Source organism: Mirounga angustirostris, unplaced genomic scaffold, assembly GCF_029215605.1.
Source record: "Mirounga angustirostris isolate CCGP_5_RB_7025 unplaced genomic scaffold, mMirAng1.0.hap1 SCAF_9, whole genome shotgun sequence".
Classification (NCBI taxonomy): Eukaryota; Metazoa; Chordata; class Mammalia; order Carnivora; family Phocidae; genus Mirounga; species Mirounga angustirostris.
In genome coordinates this window covers 47,694,621-47,717,686 of record NW_026991717.1, presented here as the reverse complement: position 1 = coordinate 47,717,686, position 23,066 = coordinate 47,694,621, and the positions used below count along the sequence as shown (strand labels likewise).

The following is a 23,066-nucleotide window of genomic DNA, read 5'->3' as shown; positions in this document are numbered from 1 at the left end:
TAGGATCACTTAAATGCTCAGATGCTGAATTTCATCCCTTCTGTGATTTAACCTAGGACAATAAATGAATGAATGAAATGAATAGAAGCTTTGTTAACACAGAGCCCTCTAGCCCAATAGGATTACGAACCTTGGAGTTTTGCTAGACTAAAAAGACACTGGCAGGAATTAGTCGCCTTTGTATTTTTTGCTTTTCTCGGCTCCCTGTGGGTTAGTGTGGTGCCACATGTGTAGAAGTGTTCTATATGTTTGATGAACAAAGTAAGATCTCCTTAGAATAAGCACAAGTGTTTTATTATTTCATGTCTAATATGTACCAGGCAAACTTACCATTGTCTTTGCTCTTAGAGTGGTTATAGTAACTTTTCCTGCATAATAGTGCTGGGTAACAAACAACCCCAGATCGCCATGCCTCACAACCACAAACATTGATTTTCCCACTTGGTCATCTGTTGACTGGGTGTGGTTAGGTTGACCTAGGCTGGCCTTGGCTGGGCCAGACTTCCATTTGGCTTTGGGTCTCTTCCTCATTTGCTTATTCTGGGGCCCAGGCTGAAGGGGCAGCAGTTACCTAGTACATGTGCCTCTTGTGGTGGATCACCGTGGCATAAGATGTCAAGTGGAAATGCATGATGGCTCTTAAGACTTTGGCTCATAACTGCCAAATGTTTTGCCAACATTTCACTGGCCAACAAACACGTGGCCAAATCCATTATCAGTCTGGTGGGGAAGCATGCTTGGTCCATTTTCGTGGGAGGTACTGCAAAGTCACGTGGCCAAGAACGTGGACATGTTACCCCATTATAGTGGAGTGAAGCATGGGAGAGCCTGGAAAACCAGCCTTTGGGGAGCTTGCTAAACCTAGGCCAGCTGGGTGAAGAATCAAAGATGTTTTGTTCAGGTACCAGCTTAGGCCTTGGTAGTTACCGTAAATTAGCCTGACATGCGCTGACTCTTGGCTCGCTGAACGTCATTTCATATTCATTCACTGCTGGTGCTCCTGAGAGTTCCGAGTATCTGTGGGAGGGGCAGAAGTGATGGGCTGGGTTTCCTCCTGGTCTGCAGTCATGACTTGATCTGCTCCTACCGTGATGGCAGGAGAGTGACAGGTAGAGCAAAGAGGACAAAGAGCCAAAGTACCTGGGGAGGCGGGGGGTTTGGCTTACCCTTCGCACGGTCCTTTCTCAGCATAGGTCCATGGGAGTGGGCCTAACTCCCCCTTTACCAGGCAGTGACGCTTGATTATCAGGGCCTTCTTGCATGCTGTCCCATCTTTATAAGGACCCTGGGCCTTCATTTCCAGAGTCTTCCTTTTCTATCTGGAGAAACAGGCCTCAGGAGGGGGGTAGGTGACTTCTCTTTAGCCAAGTGGCTCATAGGTAGCAGATCCAAGCTAGGCCATCCTCGATCACGGTCTAGGGCTTGTCCTTCCCCATGCCCATGACTGTCTCAGCCCAGGCAGAGAAGTGTGCCTGGCTTTAAGGCATTACAATATATCCTGGCCCTGTGATGGCAGTGTCTACTTTCCAGAAGGAGTCGGCTCAACCTTGTGCCTCAATGCAATGCCTTGGGAGGAGCAGAATGAAATTTTGGCCAAGAAGAGCCAGCCTTTGTGTTACCTCTTCGTAGGGTGTCCTTTTTAAATGAAGAACTGTCAGACTCTCCGAGAAAAAAAAGACTGGCCGTTAAGTGAAAATGCACAGAGAATAAATGGGGATGAAACCCCTGTGAGCTAATGGGGTGAGGAGACACGACGCTCCTATGTACCATGGGTGGGGTCATAAAGCCAGTGGACTTCTGGCTTTATGCCAGAAGGTTTGGCAGTGGGGATACTTTCACCAGCAAGTAAATAAAACTCACTTAAAAGTGGTTTAAATAGCAAAGACATTTATTATCGCATGTAAACCAGAAGTCCAAAGGTAGGGCACTTTGGGCATTAATTAATGGAAGACCCAGATGCATTTCCTCCCTTCTCTTGGCCAGCCTCAGTGTTTGGCCTTTGTCCTCAAGCTTCCCTCTCCTATGGTCCTGTTGTGGCTGCCGCAGCTCCATCCTGTATCCTCCTATACAGTGATGTCCAGAGGCGGGAAAAGAGGAAAGCAGAGGAAACCTTTGCTAGGAGTCCCCCGCCCCTTTGGCAAAACTGGCTTAACTGGGTCAGATGCCCACCCCCGACTGACGACTTGCATGGGAGAGGGGGCTCCCGTGGCTTGCTTAGGCCAATCTGTGGGTTAGATAGAGGCCCATTCTTCCCTGAAGCACATGGGTACTGGGAGGAGAGGGGTCGAAACTGGAGCTTTGCTGGCCAGGGGGAAAGGGGCGGTTGTAGGCAGTCAGTGGTGTTGGCCACAGCATTATCTTTCAAAATTAAGAATATATACGTCCTGACTCGACCCTTCCACAGTTAGAAATTTATCTTGTGGATATACTTGCCCAAGTGCTGGCAAACATACAGAGATACTCATTGCAGCATTATAATAGCAGAACACTGGAAATAACTGAAGAATCTAACAATAGTGGACCGGTTAAATAAATTAGTACATTATGGAATTGAGCGAATCTGTAAGTACTGATAAAGAAGAATTCACAAAATCTATTATTAAGGTTTTTTTTTCTTTTTAAGCAAGGTGCATTGGTATGTATTGAGATCCCCCCCTTTTTTTTAATCTTAATTCTTGATTGCAAAGATAAATTTCTGTGAAAAGTCCCAGGAAACATGTTTATTTCTGGGCTATGAGATTGGTGGTATGGTTGGGAAGGAAAGTTTCTTTTTCATTTCATGCCCTTCTTGACTGTTTGAATTTTATAAAAATCACTGTATGTATTACCTTTATAATAAAGAAGGAAATGATAGGTATTAGAGTGTGCAGGAACTTAAGGAGAGGAAACCATGGTCCTAACGTGGGCATTATGAGGGGATGGGAGTGCCATTTGGCTGTGTGTGATTGGCCTGAAGGGAAGTTGGGGAAGGAAAAAAGTCCAGCAGTGAAACAGGGTCATTTAAAAAAAGAAAAATCTCCCTTGGTATCCTGTACCTTGCCTTACACATAGTAGAATCAAACATACATTTGAAGAATGAATGAATATTTAGATCAAGACCCAAAGCAGCTTTAGGAAGCGCCAAAACCCAACTTAGCAGCTCAAGTCAGCAAGTAAAAGTCGATTCTGCTGGAAACTTATTTTGCAAATAAAATATGGCTTCTGTTTCCTCCTATTTCCTTGAGCTCCCAGAATCTAATTCATTGCAAAAAATCAATCTGAGTATGCAACTTTCTATTCATCATCCATCTCAAACTGAAGCCTACTGTGCCAAGTTCTGAATAATAAAGCTGAGTAAGGTTTTTACAACTAAGGGTAGGGCAAAGACAGGAACCACCATCATATGTTAACTGTGTTTATAGTTGCAGCTTTAGTGGAGAGGTATCTGGATGGTCTAAATAGAGCAATTGTTTGTTTTTTTTTTTAAGCAAAATAAGGCTCTCTGATACTCCAAACTAACAAATCAGAAAATTAATTATGTCACTCTGATAATAGGAAGAAACCAGATAATATAGTGAAATGGGGATTTTCTATTTGGCCAGTATTAGTAGAGAAGTGTGAATGTCCTTATTGGTGAAATGAAAGAATTATACGTAGTAGTATTTTCAAGTAGAATTCTCTGCCGTGTGGAAAGGTAAAGGCATATGATTACTGGAAAGTCTTTATATTGGAGAGGGGTAGATGAAGGGGCAGTAGGGTGCTACCATTCTGTTGTGCTGATACTCTTCATAATTCCTTTGCCTGAGGGCTCTCTCTGAATTTGATTCTTATAAATCAAAGAAAGAATGTTGTAACTGACATTTCCATTAAGTTGCTTTTAACTTTTATACCCTTGGGTTTTAGCATTTAACTCTCTGTAATGGCCACCGGATGCCCACTTTATTCAGACAATAAAGATACCGTTGAGCTGTGGTAAGATCATTTCCTTTGGAATAAAATGAAAAGCTTTCTGCGCTCACAATTGGAGGAAAATGTAAAATTTTAGTAGGCCTTTTCTGCTAAGATTGAAAAGAGTCCATGTTTGAACACCATCAGCTTTGCGGCTCAAATGTGCCTTGGAAATTTCCAGCATGGTTTTAAAATAAAAGAAGCAAATATACCTTTTCATGTGTGTTTTTGTAATGGGTCCTTAGAAATATTTGGAAGATGAGTAATATTTCACATCTTTGTTGGGATCATTTTGGGATCAAAAGATCCTGAGATCATTGGTGCATTATGTTCTAGAGTGGACCTGGTTTAAATTACTTATGAGAGAGAGAGGAAGGAAGGAAGGAAGGAAGGAAGGAAGGAAGGAGGAGGAGGAGGAGGAGGAGGAGGAGGTAGAACAGAGGGAAGAATGTTATGGGGGGGAGGGAAGGAGAGAGTCTGTGTGTATGTGCATGTGTGTATACCTATAAACCCAAATGTTTATGCTCACTTCACATAATCTTAGTATATATATCCTCCTCTGGTTTTCAGTCTATCCTATATCTGAATATAGGATAATTTGATAATTTTATTTATTTATTTATTTTTAAAGTAATCTCTACACCGAACATGGGGCTCAAACTCAGGACCCAGTGATCAAGTCACATGCTCTACCGACTGAGCCAGCCTGGCACCCCTAAGTTTGATAATTTTAGATGAAATGTGCATCTACATCAGAAAATATAAAAACTAATGATAGAACCCTTCTATGGTGTTTGATAATGCTTGGCACTGTTTTAAGTACTTCACACCTATTAATTCACTTAGTCCTTATAATAACCCTATTATTATCCCATTTTTACAGTTAAGGAAAAAGGCACAGAGAGATTAAGTAACTCACCCAAGGTAATGCAGTTAGTAAGTAGTGGGGCTAGGTTCAAAACCAGGTAGTCTGTCTTTCCTTAGTTGAAAGCAAATGAAAAATTAATTGAAGCAAAAATTCATGAGATTTGAGTCCTTCCTAAATCTACTGGTTAATCTTGTCAATCGGAGACTTTTCTATTGGTGTTGATAATGTTTCATTTAACTACAATAATCTTGTGTACTCTTGAGTCCCTTGCTTCATGATCAGCATTTTCAGTTACGTTACACAGTAGTCATACACTTTATAAATTATTTTAGTTGTGAATCTGATACACATTAAAGGACAGTAAATTTAGCTAGTCAGCATGAAAAACTTTACAGAGAGTTCCTTGTCTCCTCTTTCCTTAGGGAAGAAAGATGAGCTCTGTCAGTTCCCAAATGACTCCTCAATTTAAAATGAATTATTCCGCTGGGAGAAAATATTCTTTCTCCTCCTGCAGAAAGCAGCTACTGCTTTCAGAAAAGAAGCTGCAGTCATTTTTCTCTTCAGTGGCCTGGATTTAGTCCTGATGTGTGACTCCTGCCAGTTTCCTTTCTTTGAAACCCCAGCAGCAGCATAACGAATGATTCACCCTTGTTGAAATAAACGCTGTGTAGAACATAGACAACTTTTGAATGTCCCAGTCCCTGCCTGTGCTCCTGGCCTTGAGTTACGATGGAGAAGGAGCTCCCACTGGGGGAGATGGTGTTGCAAAGCAATTAAGAGCTGAAAGCTAAGAGCCGTACCTGGCACCCTAGTAAGACCTCAGGACACGGTTGCCCCTGCTATGGTTGTTGGATATTGGGCCCTCGCCTCATGCTGGGCGCTATGGTAGACACTCTGCGTGCATTGCCTCCTTCCATTCCCATCACATTCCCCCCAAGTAGGTGCTGTTTGTATCTGTCTCCACTTACAGATGTAGACACACACAGCCCCTTAGAGAGGTGAAGAGTTTGCCCGGGGCCATATGGCTAGTAAGTGGTTAGAGCTATGGTGGTTTAGTTTTTTAAGGTAGAAAAGTACAACTATCATAAGTGCATAGGGTTTAATAGAAGTTTTCACTTCCTCCCAGGCATCATTCCTCAACAGAGATAACCACCGTCCTGTTTCTATCACCATAGGTAAATTTTTTTCATTGTAGGTAAATTTTGACCAATCTTGAACTTCATAAAAATGGAATGATATTCATATAGAGTGTGCTCTTTTGTGTCTGGCTTTTTTCATCCAACATTATGTTGACATTCATGCATGGATTTGCACTAGTAATTTCTTCTTTCTCACTACTAAATACATTGCTATATTTCTCACTGTATATTTCATTGTATGACTGTACCTCAATAATTGATTTATCTACTGTTGATGGACTTTTGGGTTATTTGTATTTCTTGGCTGTTATTAAAAGGTCTTATTCAGTATATGTATGCACATTATTTCTTTCTTTTCTTTTTTTTAAAGTAATCTCTACATCCAACGTGGGGCTTGAACTCAAGACCTGGTGGTGATCAAGAGTTGCATCCTCTACCGATTGAGCCAGCGAGGCGCCCCTATGTATGTCGGTTCTTTGGTTATATATCTAGGAGCAGAATTGCTGGGTCTTCATTATTGTGGAGCCACATTATTGTGGTTGATACTGTGAAACAGTTTTCCAAAGTGGCTTTACCAGTTTACATTCCCACCTAGCAGTGTGTGAGTTTCAGTGGTTCCAGTGTCAATGCTTGGTGTTGTGTGTCATCTCCATTTTAGTCCTCTAGTGAGCATGTAGTGGGACTGTGTTGTAGCAAATTTGGTTTTGGATCAATAGATGCTTATTGTAAAATGTTTTGAAAATCACAGAAAAGTATAAGATGAAAATTAAAAACTTCAGTTCTACCATCAAGATATACAGGCATTAATATTTGCGTGTATTTTCTCTTTTCTCCACTGCATATGTGTATGCATATGTATGCTAAATACAAAACTGGAGTTGTTTCACACAAGCAAGATTCAGTTAGGTGATATTTGGGGTGCCTATACGATGAAATAAGAAAGCAATGAATGGAATGCCCCGGAGTAGAGTCTTGATGATACTGTAAGTGTACATCGTATTGCCATTTTCCTATTTTACTTGGAGGAAGAAGGAAAAAGGAAAGGAATCCAGCATCTATTATGCACCTGCCATGCCCTGGGCACTGTGGTGCTGGGAAGTGCTGTACGCGTCCAGAGGGGACTTGTGTACTATGGGAAAGTGTAACCCACACGGCAGCCATCTACCATACAACATGATTGAAAAATAAGTCTTATTTCACACCTAGTAACAGAGCATGTTGGAAAACTGGGCTCATGTCCCAGTGTAAACGGAGTTTAATTAGACTGGCAGGTTGTTTGCCCAGTCGCAAAGGTACACATACTCCTATTGTTTTAACCACTTGAACACTAACGCACAGGGAACAACACTTTGAATGGAGAACACTTCATTATTTGGTGCACAGGCTTCATATTTTAACAATTGTCTTGTTTCCTTCAAATGCATGAAATCCAACTCTTTGTTGTTTTTCAACATTGAATCTAATCTCAAAATCCTAATTAAAGTCTTTATCTGAATAATTTGCATTATTGGCTGAAATTTTCATTGGTTTGAGAAGTGGAACCTTGCTCTTAGAAGCCATGCTTCATCTCCTGAAGGAGATGACATCTCCAGGACTAATTTTTGTTGCCAGTAAAAATGCACTGGGGGGTGGGGTAAAGAAGAAAAAAAATACACAGGAAATATACAATCTTATAATCCTGAATGTACTTTAGATCTTCATGGCAATCTGTAGAGATCTCTTGTTTTTCTCTCAAGAGCAGAGGGTATGGAATCTTTCTATTGAAGCTTGCTGGCCTACGGTAAAGTTCTCTCATGTAGGTGTAAGTTAATTTTGCCTGTGTGGGGGAATAACTTTTAAGAATGATAATTATTTTGTATAAACTTGTCAAATCACTAAGTTGTACACCTGAAACTAATGTAACATTGTGTGTCAACTATACTCAAATTTAAAAAAATTTTTAAAGAATAGTGAATATTTACTTTAATGGTCTTTAAGAACAAAACCCAGAATTCATAAAACTTAATTCAGAAAATACAACCTAAATAAAAATAATAGCTTAATTATGGAACATGTTGGACAATTAGATATTTCATATTAGGTCATTTTCCTGATTTTTGAAGTTTATTTGTTTAAGGGGCAAGACTAAATATTTAGCTTTTTAATTAAAATTTCAATGGGGGGCTGCCTGGGTGGCTCAGTCATTGGGCATCTGCCTTCGGCTTAGGTCATGATCCCAGGGTCCTGGGATTGAGCCCCACATCAGGCTCCCTGCTCCAATAGAAGCCTGCTTTTCCCTCTCCCTCTGCCACTCCCCCTCCTTGTGTTCCCTCTCTCTGTGTCTCTCTCTGTCAAATAAATAAATAAATGAAATCTTAAAAAAATAAAAAAATAAAATTTCAATAGGGACACATTTCCCTGAATTACTAAAACCTAGACACTAATTAAATTTACCATTTTCATTCCTTTTTTTTTTTTAGATTTTATTTATTTATTTTGACAGAGAGAGACACAGTGAGAGAGGGAACACAAGCAGGGGGAGTGGGAGAGGAAGAAGCAGGCTTCCCGCCAAGCAGGGAGCCCGATGTGGGGCTCGATCCCAGGACTCTGAGATCATGACCTGAGCCGAAGGCAGACGCTTAACGACTGAGCCACCCAGGCGCCCCACCATTTTCACTCTTACTAGTCTTTTTTTTTTTTTATTATGTTATGTTAATCAACATCATTCTTATTAGTCTTATTTATCATGTGGAGATATCTTTTTTACACTTTCTTTTTTATTGAAATATAGTTAACATACAATGTTACATTAGTTTCAAGTGTACAACATAATGATTCAACAATTCTGTATGTTCCGCGATAGGTAGTTACCATCTGTGACCATATGTATTACAATATTATTGACTAAATTCCCTAGGCTGTACTTTTCATCTCCATGACTTATTTTGTAACTGGAAGTTTGTAGTTCTTCATCATCTTTATCTAATGTCATCCACCTCCCTCCTCCATCTCTCCTCTGCGCCCACCAGTTCTCTGTATTTATGATTCTGGTTTTTATTTGTTGGTTTTGTTTTTCAGATTCCACATATGAGTGAAATTATATAGTATTTGTCTTTCTCTGACTTATTTCACTTAGCATTATACCCTCTAGATACATCCATGTTGTTGCAAATGGCAAGATCGCCTCCTTTTTTATGGCCGAGTAATAGTCCATTATATATATACTACCTCTTCTCTATCCTTCCATCTATCAATAGACACTTGGGCTGCTTTCATGTGGAGATATCTTTAGAGGCTCTAGGTGCATAAGTCTCCTTGCTCCTACACTAAATAGCTGTGGAAATTGCTGTGCTTCTAATTCATATGACTGCTTTTTGTGGTCCTTCTGTCATTGTCTGTAACTGATACCTTATTTGCTTGCATAGCAGCTCACACTTCTATGTCATTGCTTCTGCTTTACTTTGGCCTAGGGATTGTGATTTCCAACTGTGCAGGGTTGTGTGTAAGAAGAAAAGAAGGAAGCTGATGGTGAACTGTGTTGTATGTTGGGTGCTGGGTCTGAGACTGTGTGTTGCCTGAAAAGGAAATGGTGACTTTCCAGCACCACTGTTCTGCATGCTCAAAGGCCATTTCTGCTTCTATTTATTTTTTGTTTGTTACAGTAATAATAACTTGTTTATAACCACAATGGAAGCACTACAGAAATGTGTGATTTAAATTCAAAATGTCCTATTTTATCACCTCTAGGCATAACTACTCTTTAAGAATTTGGTAAACTTTTAGATTTTTATGTAACTTAATAAACATATATGATTTTACAGAAACAAGGCTAACTCTATAACTATATATATCATTCTGATAGTTTTCAAAAACAAGGTATCTTGATACTTTTCATGGCTGTGTATATAAAACTTTTTTTAAGTTTTAAGTTTAAATTTTGTGGGGGGGCTGGGTGTGGAGCCCAATGTGGGGCTCAAACTCATGACCCTGAGATCAAGACCTGAGCTGAGATCGAGTCAGATGCTTAACCAACTGAGCCACCGAGGTGCCCCTAAAATTTTTTTAATAGCTTTCCGGTATTCTGCAATATGGATATATAAAAATTTAGCCAGCTTCCAATTAATGGACATTTGAGTTATTATAAATGCTTTGTATACAAGTATTTATACATTTAGGATTATGTTTGTATCATTCTTCTGCTTAGGGTGAATTACTAGAAGTAGAATTGCTGGATCAGATGATGTATACATTTAAAATGTGGTATTATCTGCCATAAATGTGCCAATTTGCACTTGTTTTTCTCCCACCCTCATCAAAGGCTATTTCTGCATGTTTCCTGGTGTTTTCAAAGCGCAAATTGTGAGTCAGAAGTGTCAGATGAGATATTTTTGAGTTTCAGTTTTTAGTCAGAAAGGGAGACCTTGATTTCTTGGATGTAGAGGCAAGAAAGAGGAGAAATGGATGCCTCTCTGTCAAGAAGAGAGGCAGATAGAGCCAGGAAAAGGAGGAGGGAAGGATGGAAGAAAGAGAAGACACCAGGGGAAATGCTATCACCAGAAGCAGATCCCTCCTGCGCCCTCTGGTCTCTGCATGTGGCTCTTTCTAGCCTGGCCTCAGGGTCTTCCTAAATCCCCACCTCCCTCTTCACCATTTCAGGTTATCCACTTACCCTGAAATGGATGACCTCTGGGGCACGAGGCCTCCCTCTTTCCATGAGGACACCAATCACGGGTCTTAACTGTCAGTGATAGAAACTAGCCCTTGTAGATCCAAGATATTGTAAGGCTCACAGAATTGCTGGGCAGGTGGGAACCAGCCTGTGGAAATGGTCCGGGACCACAGGTGGGTGGGTAGATAGGGCCACAGGCATGCTCTGAGTAGGCCCTGCCGCCTCGGCCACGCCACCCTGGGGACACAGGCCCACCTCATGGGGGCAGAGATGAGACTTGGGCCTTTTCGTTCCCACCAGCTGGTGGTGGACTCTGCTTCACTTCAGCTCCGGCATATGTGGGGAATTCCCCAACACAGGAAGATATCGTGTTCAGATGCTGACTGAAATATGGATCATTTCCAGCCTCTGACCTCTATCCCTGGGTAATCCCTCGACCTCCTTCCCCTGGGTCTTTGAGATTTCAGAGAAGAGGGATGTACTGCAGATATATAGACACATCCATGCACACACACTTATCTACATATCCATTTTTATTTATTTATATATTTTTAAAAAGATTTTATTTATTTATTTGAGAGAGAGAGTGCACAAGCAGAGGGAGTGGCAGGCAGAGGGAGAAGCAGGCTCTCTGCTGAGCAAGGAGCCCGACGTGGGGCTCGATCCCAGGATCCCGGGAACATGATCCGAGTCGAAGGCAGATGCTTAACCAACTGAGCCACCCAGGCACCCCTATACATATCCATTTTTATTTTTTATTTTTTTAAAGATTTTATTTATTTGCGAGAGAGAGAATGAGAGACAGAGAGCATGAGAGGGAGGAGGGTCAGAGGGAGAAGCAGACTCCCTGCCGAGCAGGGAGCCCGATGCGGGACTCGATCCCGGGACTCCAGGATCATGACCTGAGCCGAAGGCACGCTTAACCAACTGAGCCACCCAGGCGCCCCATATCCATTTTTAAATCACTCCAAGTGCTCCCCCTTATCAGGTGGCGTGCATGGCAGCATGTGGTTCTGAAGGTGTTGGGTCTGACCACAGGGGTAGGGATTCCGGCAGACGGTTGGTTGTGCCATGTTTGCTGGTGGCCAGGTAAGGATGATTTAGATGGAAATTGGATTTAGCTTGGAGACTAAGACCCTTCAGCCAGAACATCTGGGTAGGTTGCCTAGATGGTTGGATTATTTGTGTCCAGGAGTCTGGAGGCCCAAATTTGCATTCCTTTGAGAGATGACTTCAGGTAAAAGAGGACTGGATTATGAGTAAAGAGACCAAGATTCTAGGCTTGGTTCTGCCTGAAAACCGATAGGGACCTGGGACAAGTCACATGACTGTTTTAAGTTGTCTTCTCATGTTTTATTATTTTATTTATTTATTTTTCATGTTTTCAGTGAGAGTTGGATGAAGTCATTGTTTTTGAATCAGACTACCCGTCAGAAGAATTACCTGGGTTGCATGTGTGCGTGTGTGTGGGGGGTGGTGTGGGTACGCGCATGCTGGCATGCAGAACGTTAGGCCTCGTCTGTAAACCATCCATCAGAATTTCCAAAAGGGGTCTCAGGGACTTGTTAAAAAGGCTTTCAAGCGATTCTGATGGCGCCACAGTTCTAGAATGTTGAAGAAATTTCCTTATCAGTTTTAATGTCTCGTGAAATATGTTCAGTCCAAAGGTGGGTGGTTCTGGAAAATTGGTTTTATTAAGCATCTTCAACTTAATAAAGATTTTAGTCATCCTTGAGGGATAATATCATTTGAGACTTCATCCCTCAATACCCCTTCTTTTTTTCTACTATCAACTCTTCTCTGAACATAGTAGAATGCCAAATTGTCTCATACTCAGATTCTCTTTTTTTTTTTTTTTAAAGATTTTATTTATTTATTTGACAGAGAACGACACAGCGAGAGAGGGAACACAAGCAGGGGGAGTGGGAGAGGGAGAAGCAGGCTCCCCACAGAGCAGGGAGCCTGATGCGGGACTCGATCCCAGGACCCCGGGACCATGACCTGAGCCGAAGGCAGTTGCTCAACCAACTGAGCCACCCAGGTGCCCTCAGATTCTCTTTTTATGCATTCTGTGCCAAAGACTACTAACTTTATATCCAGTATCACTCCTCTCCTTCTTCTTTGGTAACCAAAAAACCTGATATTTTTTTAGGGTGTAGTAATGTGCCAAGCTAAAAGATTCTGTTTCCCAGCCTCCCTTTCACCTGGCTATGGGCCAAGGACTTAAGCTTTAGTAAGTAAAAGGTGAAGTGTTATGTGTGGGGCTTATGGGAAGGTTCCAGAGACTGACTTGTATAGACAATGCATCCTTTTGCTTCTTCTCTCTCTTCCTACCTGCTGCTTGGAACATGGACACAATGGCTGGAATCCAGCAGCCATCTTGGCTCACGAGCTCATCGTGGAGATGGAAGCCATGCTCTAAGCAAGTAGGGCACAAAAAAAGGAGGAGCCTTGTTCCCTAATGACCATGTGCCACGATACCACCCCTGGACTGCTTAGCCTCCACACTTCTTTCTTAGTGGTTAAGCCAAAGTTATTTTGGGTTTTCAGTCATGAGCAGCTGAACCTACCCTAACTGTGTGGAGGCCCCCCCACCTGTAGGTGACTTGCACACAGTAGGTGCTCTTTTAGTATTTGGCAAGTTCAATGCACAGTGGTACTGAAGGCTTCAGCTGCTCTGACCCCCGCCTCTCCTGCGTCACATTAAATCACTCCTAGGGGCCTTTTGTTTGCTCTGTCGCAGCCACCGGGAAGGGGGTTCCCACTCCCCTGTGCCACAGGCTCAAATATTTTGACAGGTCCGTGCACAGTAGGCCTTTGAAATTCCAGCTGCACTGCACGCATGCACTATTTCAAATACAAATCCAAGGACCGGGCACTTTTCTGAATCTACTGATGAAATTGGAGGTGGTTTTCAAATGATGTCAGGAAAGGCCACCATGGGATCTGTTGCTATCATTGGGAGGCTGTACTTTCCGCAGTGCCTGCCAGGAACCGGATGTTAGGGGACCCTTTGGAAAGTGACTGTTCGGGAGCCCTGATTGCCAGCTCCTGACGAGGGGGTCTGCCTTCTCAGTGGCACCCTCAGAGGTGGTCTTGGCCAGACCGGCATGCCCCCCTGACTCCTGCCCGGCTTCTCCGGCCAGGCTGACACGCCCCTCTTCTGAGCGCAGGACAACATGCTGGTTTCCTGGAAGCGTTTAGGCCAAGACTCTGCTGTGAAGAAAATTATACTGTTTTTGCAAGGATGGCCTAATGGGAATGTGTTTAAAACTCTTCCTTAACTAGTAAAGCTCCTTTCCAAGAAATATGGGGTTAAAAAAACAAACAATAAAACAAAAAGGCACCTCCTAGAACAAAAAGCAAAGGCTGGGAGATGAATTAACTCTTCACTGATACCAAGGAGTTTCTTTCAAACCACGTTTCATTGACTGCATTGATTTGGGTGGCCTACCCCATCGTTGGCCCATCGAGAGGAGGGGGCAGAGGCCGACCCACGCCCCTTTGTGGGAAAAAGTGAATTCCATGGCAAACCCCAGTACTTCAAGAGTGTTTGCTTCTCCTGGAAATAATTATAGAAATACGCAATCGCTGAAAGGCAACATCTGGCTGGCTGGAGGCAAGCTGGCAAATACTCAGTCTAAACAGATGGAGGTGACGTTGCACAGAAGGAAAAGAAACAGCCTGAGAACACAGCTATGGGGTTTAATGCCCATGTCTAGAGAGACACCCCTCTCTGTCCCAGGGTTGATATTTTCTCTACCTCTGTGGGTTCCCCCTGACCTTCTAGAAGACAGATGCACAGCCGGAGCCCAGTCACCTACCCTCTCTCTTTCTGAGTCTTCCCTGGAGGAGAGGGGGCCTCCTAGAGCTCCGCTTGGCACCCAGAGCTGAGATGTGTTTGCTGCCCGGGGAGCACCCTGGGCCAGTGCTCTGGGGTCAGCCTTGACTTCTTGTCTGCTTCCAGTGCATTATGAGGTGTTGGTTTAGACTGTTAGACATGTCTCTCCCCTCTCAGTGCTTTCTCGAGGTGCCAGGCCCAGAAGAACCTGGGAGCTCTGCAGCATGCCTCCCTGCTCAGTTTGGAGGGGCCCAGCTTTGGACTTCTTGGAACTCCAGGGCAAATCCACTTCTTTCCTTTTCAATTTCTCATCTACCAGCTGGTGACAAAAGCCGAACAGCATCTTCTTGGATTTATGAACACGAAGGGTTTTTCAGTTTTAAAAGCATGTGCGATATTTTCAAGTAAAGAATGCAGTTCTTTTTATTTTATTTTTATTTTTTAAAAAGATTTTATTTATTTGACAGAGACATAATGAGAGAGGGAACATAAGCAGGTGGAGCGGGATAGGGAGAAGCAGGCTTCCCGCTGAGCAGGGAGCCCAATGCGGGGCTCCACCCCAGGACCCTGGGATCATGACCTAAGCCGAAGGCAGATGCCCAACGACTGAGCCACCCAGGCGCCCCAAAGAATGCAGTTCTAATAAATCCGATGAACCTGTCTGGGATTTTCAGAGACCCAAGTTTCTATGAGAGCTACGGTCGTGATTATTTTGAAGGATTTATTGGGAAATCTGGGCCCTTACAGTAAGGTTTTGCAGATGGTGCATTTTCACATAGAAATGCTTCCAGTGGTAGTTTTGTTCATTCATTCTGCTGTCGTTACCTTGTGGCTGTGGTTTTGCGGAGCCGGAGACAGTGGGCTTAGAAGCCTGGGCTTGACTTTGCTCTGGTCTCTTCAGCTTTCAAGCACCCGAGAAAGACTTAGAGAAGACCAAATTTCTTTCAAGTCAAGAGATCATGAATAAATCCCTGGAGGAATTCAGGAAGGGCATCCTGCTTTTCAATAAATAGTCCTTAGCATAATGTGGGTGAAGTCCTGTTAACGATGTTGAGAGGGGTCTCAAGGATTGTTTGTCTGGATTTGAAGGGTTACAAGACCTGAGAGTCCTCGGAGCACTGAGACCCCTGAACTTCCACCTCTGCTTGCTTGCTGTGTGATCTGAGACAAGAAATCACTTGACTTTTCTGAGCCTCAGTTTCCTTACCTGTAAAATGATGCAGCCCACCTCCCTGTCTTTTTATGCGTATCAGTAAAGTCATGTGGTGTTAGTGCTTTCTAAACTGTAAAGTGCTGTGTTGGTGTTAGTTATCAAGTCAAGGGCTCTGTTTTTCACTTCGTCCATCCCATGACCTCTGGGGTGAGTGGTGACATCAACATCACTGCTTCTGGCGTCTCTGCAATGGACCCTCTTTCTTGTACCCAGGCTGGTGTGTCACACTTTCCTGTGTCAAGGACTTCGGGCAGCCATTTGGCCCTGCTTCTGATTTGGGAGATGTGACCTTGCTTTTCCCGCACCCAGGTGGTAAGGCTTTCTCTTCCTGTTTGGACTCTGTTATAGGTTCTCTGTTTTCTGCAGCATTTTCTGCTCTCTCGGCTCTTTTCTGTTTAAGGGTGGGTGGTGAGCTCAGTAAGTGGGGAGGGGAGAAGGGATGGGGGGGCCCTGAGAAGGTGGCTTATTAATCTGACCTTTTCGTGCTTCCTCCACATTCCCCTCCCCCAGCCCAGACACTGCCCCCTTCCCTGGGGTTTTGAGAAGACCTGAAAGCTCTTAGAAGGCATTGGCCTTATTTAACCTGGTGGGGCTGCATTTTACATTTAATACAAATGCTTATTATTCATTCAGTACAGATATTTACCAACTGGCATATTTACAGCTATGTGCCAGACCCTACATTAACCCTAAAGATATAGAGGTATCCTTAGCAAAGGATAGCAAAGCAAGGATCCTACTCTTGGCAGCTTGTATTTAGGTGGGGGAGATCTGCTGGAGGAGAAGCCAATAAACACACAAATGAAGGCTTATCAGCGGGTGATAAGAGCTCAGGACAATTTGGTGAGATAAGGTGGATTGTGAGGATGGTGGGGGATGGGGAGAATCCCGCTTTATGGGGATGGTCTTTTCTGAGGTGGTCAACGAGAAGTTGAGGCCAGAACCAGAACGGAAGTCTGGAGCATGGCTCTCTGGGGGAAGAGCATTGGGAAAGGGAGACAGGAGACGGAGACATTCTGGCCCTAAAGTGTGTTCTGGGAACAGCAAGGGGAGTGGGGAAGGGGACCATGTTCTAAGAGGTGGTAGGGTTGGAGGTGCAGAACACACTGGATTTTGCAGGTCATCTTCAGGCTTCTATTGTGATGGCAGTGGGAAGCCATTGAAGGGTTTCAAGAAGGAAGGAGGTGGACAGCCTAGAACTCTCTGGAATTACAGAAAGCCCAGGACTTCCTGTAGACTCATTCTGCAGCCATTGCCGAATAGCTGTGGCTTAGTGACACGTAAGAGTAGGGCCAGTGACCAAGGCAGGGCCCTGAAGGTGGGAACAACAAGCCTGGAGTGAAACCAGATGCCAGCCGGCTTTAAAAATGTGTTTTAAAATGTCGACTAGCACATGAGAGCACGGTAAGAAAGTTGCATGAAAATGCTGTGTAAGAGGTGCCTGGGTGGCTCAGTCGTTGGGCGTCTGCCTTCGGCTCAGGTCGTGATCCCAGGGTTCTGGGATCGAGCCCCGCATAGGGCTCCCTGCTCAGCTGGAATCCTGCTTCTCCCTCTCCCACTCCCCCTGCTTGTGTTCCCTCTCTCGCTGTGTCTCTGTCAAATAAATAAATAAAATCTTTAAAAAAAAAAAAAAAGAAAATGCTGTGTAAATCCAGAAAATTATTAAGATGCATACTAAACTGATGGTCAGTTATTGATAGTGCTGTGCCCTGAGTATATTCTGAAACAAATGCTTTTTCTTGCATTCATTTATTTAACAAAAGATTGACTACCTCCCACATAGCAACTTGGTGCTTATGTACTGACTGATACTAGAATTTATTGTCTTATTCCTGGTCGGTTCACAGGCCACGTGGAAGGTTGGGCCATCTGTCTTTCTGACGTGAGTTTTCTAGTATCTGATGGGGGTAGAATTGGTAGCTGTTGGGTCATTTGACTACTGACGGCAGAGCCCTGTCATTTGCCCCAGCTCTTTGGGGGGGGGGGGGTTGCCAAAACGGCCTCCTGCATACACGAGGAGTTTCAGGACATTTGGCAGCAAGAGCTAACATTTAGTGTTTACGGGAGGTCTTGACTCACTTGCTGTAACTTACCCGATGCCCGGGAATATTATTTTTTTTGTTTTTAGCAAATATGAGGGAAAAAAAAAGATTTCTCATCTGCTTTATTTTCTGAATTGCTTCTAGTCTTACCAAAAACATCTTCAAGGAAATAATTGTGAAAAGTAGGCTTAGTGTGGATGAAGTTTCTTATCACAAAGCTCATTAGAATGACATGTAGTCTTTTTGCTACTGAAAACAGTGGTCCCCTTTTGATGATATTTAAATTTTTAAATTTGTTCCATGTCTGAAAGTATTCTTACTCTGTTTAGTTTCTTCAAAAGGCAGGGAGCTGAGAGGGTGGGGTGAAAGTTAAGTGGCCTGGTTAAATATCTGTGTGCTGCTGAAATCTTACAGCAGGTGGGATACTCAAAAAGAAAATACTTCATTCCAAGAAGTTGTTTCCCCAAAGCAACTGAGGACAGAACACACCCTGTTATATGTTTATTTTGGTAAAGGGAAAACAGAGTTGGGTTTCCCTGGGGCCCCAAATGTCAGGGATGATGAACACATACATTCATAAGCTGCACTCATTTCCTGCGATAGAGACCTTTGTCCTGAGTGCCTCACTCAGAGGTAAATCTCTTTTCTCAAATGGGGACCGTCCAGTTGCTCTCTTTGGGCTTGCAGAACTGATTCTTCAGAAATGAGACTTTCAAGCCCAAAAGCAAAGTTCGGGCAGTCTTCCCAGGGCTAGATATCTGGAGGCACTTTCCCACCAGTCAGCACAGGACCTTCCTAGGCTCCTTCTTCATGAGAGGTGTACTCTTTTTTTTTTTTTTTTAAAGATTTTATTTATTTCACGGAGGGAGACACAGTGAGAGAGGGAACACAAGCAGTGTGAAGAGGCAGAGGGAGAAGCAAGCTTCCTGCTGAGCAGGGAGCCTGATGCAGGGCTTGATCCCAGGACCCTGGGATCATGACCTGAGCCCAAGGCAGATGCTTAACGACTGAGCCACCCGGGCGCAACGAGGGGTGTACTCTTGAAATTGCCATTCAGCCCCCACCTCTGGGTCATTGTGTGCATTCATTGAGGGCCATTAGGAATTAAACACTGTAGAGATTCAGGGGCAGCCCTGCCGTCCAGGAGCCCGTAGTCTGCAACGGGGAGGTAGAGAAGTCAGAGGGAAGGGTGGGAAGGGGACAAAAGGCAGGAAACTTGGGTGACGTCTGAGAAGAATAGGGGTTGCCAGGCAAGCTCATGGAAGCCAAGGAGCATGATGCCTTTGGAGACCCTCAGTCCTGCATGGGGCCATCTCAGGTAGCCCGAGATTGTCAGGGACCTGGTCTTGTATACCATGCTAAGGAGTGCAAAAAAAAAAAAAAAAAAAAATACCAAGGAGTATTTTTATCCTGAGCGTAAAGGAAGAAACCACTGAATAATTTTTAAGCTGAAGTACAAACGAGTGGACAAATTTGAAAAGGTCACACTTGAAAAGATCAGGGTCATGTGGGGAATGGATTGGAGGAAAACAAGACTGGTGGCTGAGAGAAAATTCAGGAAACCATTGCTGACATGCAGGTGAGAAACAGGGCAAATGAGGATGCCAGCACGGGAACAGGGAAGAACAGCTGAGATGTTCTAGGAGGGTCAGCAAGAAGGAATCACTAACTGGTGTGGTACCTAAGGGAGAGGAAGAATCTAGGATGCTTCCAGGTTGCCTGGGGCAGGGGGTGGGGGGGTTGACATTAATGCCATGTCCCGTGCTTAGTCAGGATTTTTAAGAAAGGATCAGATGGGGCCAGGAGCTTTAGCGCTGTTACAAGGCAATCAGAAGGTACTACAAGAAGAGTGGGCACGGCTCTAAGTTGAGTCTAACCAGGCAGTTGTTTTTCTTATGAGAAAAACATAGAGACGTCCCAATAAGATGTTGTTTGGTTTGAGAAACAAAACTACTTGGAGAGAATTAGGAACGGAAAGTGCCCTGCAGAGCATCTTCACTGTATGCTGCCTTGCCTTAAGGCATTGCCCTTTACCCTCTTGACAGGTGGCAATAATTCCTTCTGTTCGGGAAGATTAAAGGCACAAGCCATCAGCCCAGAAGGTATTTTAGCTCAGAAGGTTTGGGGTTCTGAGCAGCAAGAGCTCACCATTTCAGGGAAGTGAGTCCTGCCCTAGTTGGGGGGCTCCCCTGTGTGTGGTGTGAGGACTGCCTGCTTGGGAGGTGGCATGGTCTAGTAAAGTGGACAAACAGGGACTTGGAGTGGATGGACCAGATGTGCTCAGAATCCACACTCTGTCATTTATTAGCTTATAACCTTGTCCAAGTTACTGAATGAAGCTCCTTGTTCTTTAGTTTTCCCATTTTTTGGAGGGGAGGGAGGTTGTCAAACAGTGTTTATTGAATGTGAAGTAATCCCAGCCCCACGGGGAAGAAAATTCCAAGGAGAAAGGATAAAAGACGTTAAATACCCACCTGTGCCTTCACACTCACACATGTGCACACATGCATGCCCAAGCATGCATGCCACGTACATATCTAAGCCCCAACAGTGACAGATCAAACGCCTGGCTCCCCCAGACTGGTGACAGCTGTTAGGGGGTGGTGCAAAGGTGGGGCTCCAGGATGGGTTCTGATATCAGCAGCCTTGTCCCTCCCTGGCCCCTGACCTGTCCAAGGGAGTAGGGTGCCCAGGAGGTAGGAGGCAACTCTTCCCCACTCTGCCACAGACATTTTGTGGCCCGGATCTCATTCATGGCCTCTTCGATGGAGCATGGATTCCTCTTGTTGGCCATGGGCACACAGCCGTAGGTCTTTTTGGCCTGTAGCATGTGGACCGCATCCTTGGCTGCCCCCTTGCCAATGAGGTGGCTATACTTGTCCTGTAGTCTCACTAGCAGGGCTCACCACCGTGGGCCCCTTCTGGGCCTCCACCTTCTCCTGCCTCTGGGCCAGCTCCTTCAGCTTCTGTGTCTCCTCTGCCTTCTGCAGGTCCCACTCCTCCCCATGATGGTAGGAGTCCAGCTCTTCATCTGAGGGTGCAAACTTCTTTTTGAAGATCTAGTGATTCTCATCATCTTTCCCAAAGGAGAAGGATGTCAGGCCAGCCACTTCCACCATATCGTGTAGAATGCTCCTCTCTATCCTGTTCATCAGCTGACACTTCTTGATCTGCCCAGTTTCTTGGATGAAATCTGACCCCTCTTTCTCCATCCTTTTATTTGTTGTTTCCCTTGCTCCTGTAATGTCTGCCCTCAGGCCTTGCACCGAGACTCCTGGTCACCAAGGCTGGGTGGCTTCTCCATGGAGCTCAGGATGGAGCTGAGCCCAGTAGGTCCGCCGTCTTGGGAGTCCAGGTTTCCCATTTGACAAGAATGTTAGGAAGGTTAAATGTGAACCTAGGTAAAATGCCCTAAGGAGTGCCTGACCCATAGTAGGCACTCAGGAAATTGTCGATCTTTCCCCGTTGTTGATGTGGGACATGTCTGTATCACCACTGGACAGGAACTGTGGCTTTCTGCTTATGACCTGAATGACACTTAGTCCTTTGGGCAGATAGCCATCTTCTTTCTCTTCTACTCCCTGCAGCTGGTTTGGTCAATAGATGGAGGGGGATGGGGGCCATCTCATCACTTCCTCTCTCTCATCTGTCTGCATAGTGCCAATGTGTGTGTGTGTGTGTATGCGTGGTGTGCCTTGAGGTGGGAGGGTTGGACTATGAGAAGGCTCAATAATAATGATTGAGAGAGAGAGGAAAAATACAATTAAATATATCTGTTGCTATAATATTTGTTAAAGACCTGCAAAAAGTCTTGTTAACCACTAGAGAAACCATAAATAGAACCTAGCAAGACTGCTTTTTCAAAATATTAAACCTCTGCATCCTAGTTTTATCATGGTTTATGAGCGTGCCCTTCAATTCTTGTATTAAACATGCTGCTTTTTTTTTTTTTTAAGATTTTATTTATTCACTTCGAGAAGCAAGCTCCCCACTGAGCAGGGAACCCAATATGGGGGCTCTATCCTGGGACCCCAGGATCATGACCTGAGCTGAAGGCAGCCACTTAACTGAGCCACCCAGGTGCCCCTAAACATGATGCATTTGTGTGGCTTTAGTTTCTTCTCTCCTTTGCTAAAAAGATAACGTGCAATCCTTTTCCTACCAAGAGTGAAGTTTATCATGTTTGTGTCTTTTCAGAGTCAGTGGAGGAAATCAGATTTACTTGAAGATAATGAGATATGTAGTTTCTGTATTTTGATACAAGAGTCTGAAAATATAGAACAGCTTAGAGAACACAAATGAGCACTTTACCACAAAGACCACGTTAAAAAAACAACCCAGGGGCGCCTGGGTGGCTCAGTCGTTAAGCGTCTGCCTTCAGCTCAGGTCATGATCCCAGGGTCCTGGGATCGAGCCCCACATCGGGCTCCTTGCTCCGCAAGAAGCCTGCTTCTCCCTCTCCTCCTCCCCCTGCTTGTGTTCCCTCTCTCGCTGTGTCTCTCTCTGTCAAATAAGTAAATAAAATCTTTAAAAAAAAAAAAAAAAAAAAAAACAAACCAAAAACCCAACTTTTGAAGGAGTTAACTAATATGCATGTCAAATTTATACCGTATTGGATGGTGCCATTGGCAACGTCTTTCTCCATGTCAAAATATTACAGAAGTGTGCCATGAGCAGGTGCTTCATCTGTAGATACAGATTTTTCCGACAGGAGCCGGTTTCTGAGTCATCTTCCGAGTCATCTTCTAGAGTCCTCTTGAGCTGTCTGCAGTCTGTATTTGTCCCCTGTGGCTTCACTCACTGCCAGCTGGGCATTCGTTCACGTGTTCCGTGTTATACCAGCTGTGCTCTCTATGGTTTGGGAAGCCGAACCCCATCTGCCGTCCTTGTCCTCAGGGAGCTTACAATTGGGCTTTTCCGGCGTCCCTGCCATGTCTTGCACACCTCTCACTCCTTGTCTTCATTCTCTTCTGTGATGTGGGTGATTTCATCGGCCTTTGACTCCGTTTCTTTTTTTTTTAATTGCATTATTATTTTATTTTATTATTATTTTTTTATTTAAATTCAGTTAGCCAACATCTAGTACATCATTAGTTTTTGATGGAGTGTTCGTTGACTCATCAGTTGCGTGTAACACCCAGGGCTCATCACATCACGTGCCTTCCTTCATACCCGTCACCCTGTTACCCCATCCCTTGACTCCGCTTTGTATGGAGTGTCTTAGTATCTTGCAGTACTTCCCTGAGAGGAGTCTCCATGCTGCTGCCCCAGCTCTTCCCTAGTACTGCAAGGACAGATGCTGTCCTCAATGAGTGCCCAGTGCTTCTTGGAAAAGTCCATCGAGGCTCCTAGTTTTTGTGTGTTCACAGCCTTGTAATGTGATGTGCC

At 44.2% G+C, this 23,066-nt stretch overlaps 1 protein-coding gene and 1 pseudogene across 4 annotated transcripts in view; one reads left to right on the top strand and one right to left on the bottom strand.

Moving 5' to 3' along the window:
- Positions 1-23,066, top strand: part of CGNL1 (cingulin like 1) — a 158,815-nt gene that overhangs the window by 11,897 nt on the left and 123,852 nt on the right. For 2 of the 4 annotated variants that reach the window (XM_064570420.1, XM_054513523.2), the window contains exon 2: positions 6,305-6,397. The exons of 1 other annotated variant lie outside the window; for it this stretch is intronic. The gene's annotated coding sequence lies outside the window, so the exon portion shown is untranslated. Of the gene's footprint in view, positions 1-5,921; positions 5,971-6,304; positions 6,398-23,066 lie in introns of those variants that run through there. One more of the 4 variants, XM_064570419.1, reaches the window with a different exon arrangement.
- Positions 20,237-23,018, bottom strand: LOC123862082 (sperm-associated antigen 7-like; annotated as a pseudogene).